At 33.0% G+C, this 5,689-nt stretch overlaps 1 long non-coding RNA gene across 1 annotated transcript; it reads left to right on the top strand.

Annotated features, from left to right (window-relative positions):
• The first annotated feature begins 767 nt into the window (after positions 1-767).
• Positions 768-5,480, top strand: LOC125767747 (uncharacterized). The gene is made up of 3 exons (XR_007418817.1): positions 768-886; positions 4,582-4,818; positions 5,340-5,480. It is a non-coding gene; the product is annotated as an uncharacterized LOC125767747 (long non-coding RNA).
• The last annotated feature ends 209 nt before the right edge of the window (positions 5,481-5,689 follow it).

Raw genomic sequence — 5,689 nt, 5'->3', positions numbered from 1 at the left:
ATCCGTTGGATACCGACCGAGTTATAGGCAAAAGTTGGTGCAAAAATGAGGAAAATTTTCATTTTATTTTTAATTTTTTGATTTTTTTATTATTTTTCACTCTTTTTTTATTTCAAGCATTATTAGAGTGAAAAGAAACTCATTGCAACCCATTGGCATTAAAATAAAACAATTTAATTTTTTTTGCAAAATTTCCCAAAAAAATCGTAAAGGGTAAGCCTTATGAAATTTTCGAGTGGAAAATTTTTTTGAAATTTTTTTCTGATTTTTTATTCTTTTTTTAATTTAAAGCACTATTTAAGTGAAAAGAAACTTATTGCAACAAATTCCCATCAAAATATATCACATTTAAAATTTTTGCTACATTGCCCAAAAATGAGGAAAATTTTACATTTTCTCAAACAGGGTAAGGAACTTGATTCCTCGAATAACTTCTGGCACAGACATCTAAGGGCATGGCTGTCCAAGAAGAAAATGTAGCCATTGGTGCCATCTATCGACCACAGGTTAAAGATTGGCGATCCGATAGATACCGACCGAGTTATAGACAAAAGTTGGTGCAAAAATTAAGAAAATTTTACATTTTCTCAAACAGGGTATGGAACTTGGTTCCTCGAATAACTTCTGGCACAGACATCTAAGGGCATGGCTGTCCAAGAAGAAAATGTAGCCATTGGTGCCATCTATCGACCACAAGTTAAAGAATGGCGATCCGTTGTATACCGACCGAGTTATAGGCAAAACTTGGTGCAAAAATGAGGAAAATTTTCCATTTTCTCAAACAGGGTAAGGAACTTGGTTCCTCGAATAACTTCTGGCACATACATCTAAGGGCATGGCTGTCCAAGAAGAAAATGTAGCCATTGGTGCCATCTATCGACCACAAGTTAAAGATTGGCGATCCGTTGGATACCGACCGAGTTATAGGCAAAAGTTGGTGCAAAAATGAGGAAAATTTTCATTTTATTTTTAATTTTTTGATATTTTTATTATTTTTCACTCTTTTTTTATTTCAAGCATTATTAGAGTGAAAAGAAACTCATTGCAACCCATTGGCATTAAAATAAAACAATTTAATTTTTTTTGCAAAATTTCCCAAAAAAATCGTAAGGGGTAAGCCTTATGAAATTTTCGAGTGGAAAATTTTTTTGAAATTTTTTTCTGATTTTTTATTCTTTTTTTAATTTAAAGCACTAATTAAGTGAAAAGAAACTTATTGCAACAAATTCCCATCAAAATATATCACATTTAAAATTTTTGCTACATTGCTCAAAAATGAGGAAAACTTTACATTTTCTCAAACAGGGTAAGGAACTTGATTCCTCGAATAACTTCTGGCACAGACATCTAAGGGCATGGCTGTCCAAGAAGAAAAAGTAGCCATTGGTGCCATCTATCGACCACAGGTTAAAGATTGGCGATCCGTTGGATACCGACCGAGTTATAGGCAAAACTTGGTGCAAAAATGAGGAAAATTTTCCATTTTCTCAAACAGGGTAAGGAACTTGGTTCCTCGAATAACTGCTGGCACAGACATCTGAGGGCATGGCTTTCCAAGAAGAAAATGTAGCCATTGGTGCCATCTATCGACCACAGGTTAAAGATTGGCGATCCGTTGGATACCGACCGAGTTATAGGCAAAAGTTGGTGCAAAAATGAGGAAAATTTTCATTTTATTTTTAATTTTTTGATTTTTTTTATTATTTTTCACTCTTTTTTTTTATTTCAAGCATTATTAGAGTGAAAAGAAACTCATTGCAACCCATTGGCATTAAAATAAAACAATTTAATTTTTTTTGCAAAATTTCCCAAAAAAATCGTAAGGGGTATGCCTTATGAAATTTTCGAGTGGAAAATTTTTTTGAAATTTTTTTCTGATTTTTTATTCTTTTTTTAATTTAAAGCACTATTTAAGTGAAAAGAAACTTATTGCAACAAATTCCCATCAAAATATATCACATTTAAAATTTTTGCTACATTGCCCAAAAATGAGGAAAATTTTACATTTTCTCAAACAGGGTAAGGAACTTGATTCCTCGAATAACTTCTGGCACAGACATCTAAGGGCATGGCTGTCCAAGAAGAAAATGTAGCCATTGGTGCCATCTATCGACCACAGGTTAAAGATTGGCGATCCGTTGGATACCGACCGAGTTATAGGCAAAAGTTGGTGCAAAAATGAGGAAAATTTTCATTTTATTTTTAATTTTTTGATTTTTTTATTATTTTTCACTCTTTTTTTATTTCAAGCATTATTAGAGTGAAAAGACACTCATTGCAACCCATTGGCATTAAAATAAAACAATTTAATTTTTTTTGCAAAATTTCCCAAAAAAATCGTAAGGGGTAAGCCTTATGAAATTTTCGAGTGGAAAATTTTTTTGAAATTTTTTTCTGATTTTTTATTCTTTTTTTAATTTAAAGCACTATTTAAGTGAAAAGAAACTTATTGCAACAAATTCCCATCAAAATATATCACATTTAAAATTTTTGCTACATTGCCCAAAAATGAGGAAAATTTTACATTTTCTCAAACAGGGTAAGGAACTTGATTCCTCGAATAACTTCTGGCACAGACATCTAAGGGCATGGCTGTCCAAGAAGAAAATGTAGCCATTGGTGCCATCTATCGACCACAGCTTAAAGATTGGCGATCCGTTAGATACCGACCGAGTTATAGGCAAAAGTTGGTGCAAAAATGAGGAAAATTTTCCATTTTCTCAAACAGGGTAAGGAACTTGGTTCCTCGAATAACTTCTGGCACAGACATCTGAGGGCATGGCTTTCCAAGAAGAAAATGTAGCCATTGGTGCCATCTATCGACCACAGGTTAAGGATTGGCGATCCGTTGGATACCGACCGAGTTATAGGCAAAAGTTGGTGGAAAAATGAAGAAAATTTTCATTTTTCTTGAAATTTTTTGTTTTTTTTATTATTTTTCACTCTTTTTTTTATTTCAAGCATTATTAGAGTGAAAAGAAACTCATTGCAACCCATTGGCATTAAAATAAAACAATTTAATTTTTTTTGCAAAATTTCCCAAAAAAATCGTAAGGGGTAAGCCTTATGAAATTTTCGAGTGGAAATTTTTTTTGAAATTTTTTTCTGATTTTTTATTCCTTTTTTAATTTAAAGCACTATTTAAGTGAAAAGAAACTTATTGCAACAAATTCCCATCAAAATATATCACATTTAAAATTTTTGCTACATTGCCCAAAAATGAGGAAAATTTTACATTTTCTCAAACAGGGTAAGGAACTTGATTCCTCGAATAACTTCTGGCACAGACATCTAAGGGCATGGCTGTCCAAGAAGAAAATGTAGCCATTGGTGCCATCTATCGACCACAGGTTAAAGATTGGCGATCCGTTGGATACCGACCGAGTTATAGGCAAAAGTTGGTGCAAAAATGAGGAAAATTTTCATTTTATTTTTAATTTTTTGATTTTTTTATTATTTTTCACTCTTTTTTTATTTCAAGCATTATTAGAGTGAAAAGACACTCATTGCAACCCATTGGCATTAAAATAAAACAATTTAATTTTTTTTGCAAAATTTCCCAAAAAAATCGTAAGGGGTAAGCCTTATGAAATTTTCGAGTGGAAAATTTTTTTGAAATTTTTTTCTGATTTTTTATTCTTTTTTTAATTTAAAGCACTAATTAAGTGAAAAGAAACTTATTGCAACAAATTCCCATCAAAATATATCACATTTAAAATTTTTGCTACATTGCCCAAAAATGAGGAAAATTTTACATTTTCTCAAACAGGGTAAGGAACTTGATTCCTCGAATAACTTCTGGCACAGACATCTAAGGGCATGGCTGTCCAAGAAGAAAATGTAGCCATTGGTGCCATCTATCGACCACAGGTTAAAGATTGGCGATCCCTTGGATACCGACCGAGTTATAGGCAAAAGTTGGTGCAAAAATGAGGAAAATTTTACATTTTCTCAAACAGGGTAAGGAACTTGGTTCCTCGAATAACTTCTGGCACAGACATCTGAGGGCATGGCTTTCCAAGAAGAAAATGTAGCCATTGGTGCCATCTATCGACCACAAGTTAAAGATTGGCGATCCGTTGGATACCGACCGAATTATAGGCAAAAGTTGGTGCAAAAATGAGGAAAATTTTCATTTTATTTTTAATTTTTTGATTTTTTTATTATTTTTCACTCTTTTTTTTATTTCAAGCATTATTAGAGTGAAAAGACACTCATTGCAACCCATTGGCATTAAAATAAAACAATTTAATTTTTTTTGCAAAATTTCCCAAAAAAATCGTAAGGGGTAAGCCTTATGAAATTTTCGAGTGGAAATTTTTTTTGAAATTTTTTTCTGATTTTTTATTCTTTTTTTAATTTAAAGCACTATTTAAGTGAAAAGAAACTTATTGCAACAAATTCCCATCAAAATATATCACATTTAAAATTTTTGCTACATTGCCCAAAAATGAGGAAAATTTTACATTTTCTCAAACAGGGTAAGGAACTTGATTCCTCGAATAACTTCTGGCACAGACATCTAAGGGCATGGCTGTCCAAGAAGAAAATGTAGCCATTGGTGCCATCTATCGACCACAGGTTAAAGATTGGCGATCCGTTGGATACCGACCGAGTTATAGGCAAAAGTTGGTGCAAAAATGAGGAAAATTTTACATTTTCTCAAACAGGGTAAGGAACTTGGTTCCTCGAATAACTTCTGGCACAGACATCTGAGGACATGGCTTTCCAAGAAGAAAATGTAGCCATTGGTGCCATCTATCGACTACAGGTTAAAGATTGGCGATCCGTTGGATACCGACCGAGTTATAGGCAAAAGTTGGTGCAAAAATGAGGAAAATTTTCATTTTATTTTTAATTTTTTGATTTTTTTATTATTTTTCACTCTTTTTTTATTTCAAGCATTATTAGAGTGAAAAGAAACTCATTGCAACCCATTGGCATTAAAATAAAACAATTTAATTTTTTTTGCAAAATTTCCCAAAAAAATCGTAAAGGGTAAGCCTTATGAAATTTTCGAGTGGAAAATTTTTTTGAAATTTTTTTCTGATTTTTTATTCTTTTTTTAATTTAAAGCACTATTTAAGTGAAAAGAAACTTATTGCAACAAATTCCCATCAAAATATATCACATTTAAAATTTTTGCTACATTGCCCAAAAATGAGGAAAATTTTACATTTTCTCAAACAGGGTAAGGAACTTGATTCCTCGAATAACTTCTGGCACAGACATCTAAGGGCATGGCTGTCCAAGAAGAAAATGTAGCCATTGGTGCCATCTATCGACCACAGGTTAAAGATTGGCGATCCGATAGATACCGACCGAGTTATAGACAAAAGTTGGTGCAAAAATTAAGAAAATTTTACATTTTCTCAAACAGGGTATGGAACTTGGTTCCTCGAATAACTTCTGGCACAGACATCTAAGGGCATGGCTGTCCAAGAAGAAAATGTAGCCATTGGTGCCATCTATCGACCACAAGTTAAAGAATGGCGATCCGTTGTATACCGACCGAGTTATAGGCAAAACTTGGTGCAAAAATGAGGAAAATTTTCCATTTTCTCAAACAGGGTAAGGAACTTGGTTCCTCGAATAACTTCTGGCACAGACATCTAAGGGCATGGCTGTCCAAGAAGAAAATGTAGCCATTGGTGCCATCTATCGACCACAGGTTAAAGATTGGCGATCC

The sequence above is a fragment of the Anopheles funestus genome, chromosome 3RL, assembly GCF_943734845.2.
Source record: "Anopheles funestus chromosome 3RL, idAnoFuneDA-416_04, whole genome shotgun sequence".
In the NCBI taxonomy this organism is placed as follows: Eukaryota; Metazoa; Arthropoda; class Insecta; order Diptera; family Culicidae; genus Anopheles; species Anopheles funestus.
This window is presented reverse-complemented; position numbering and strand designations above follow the sequence as displayed.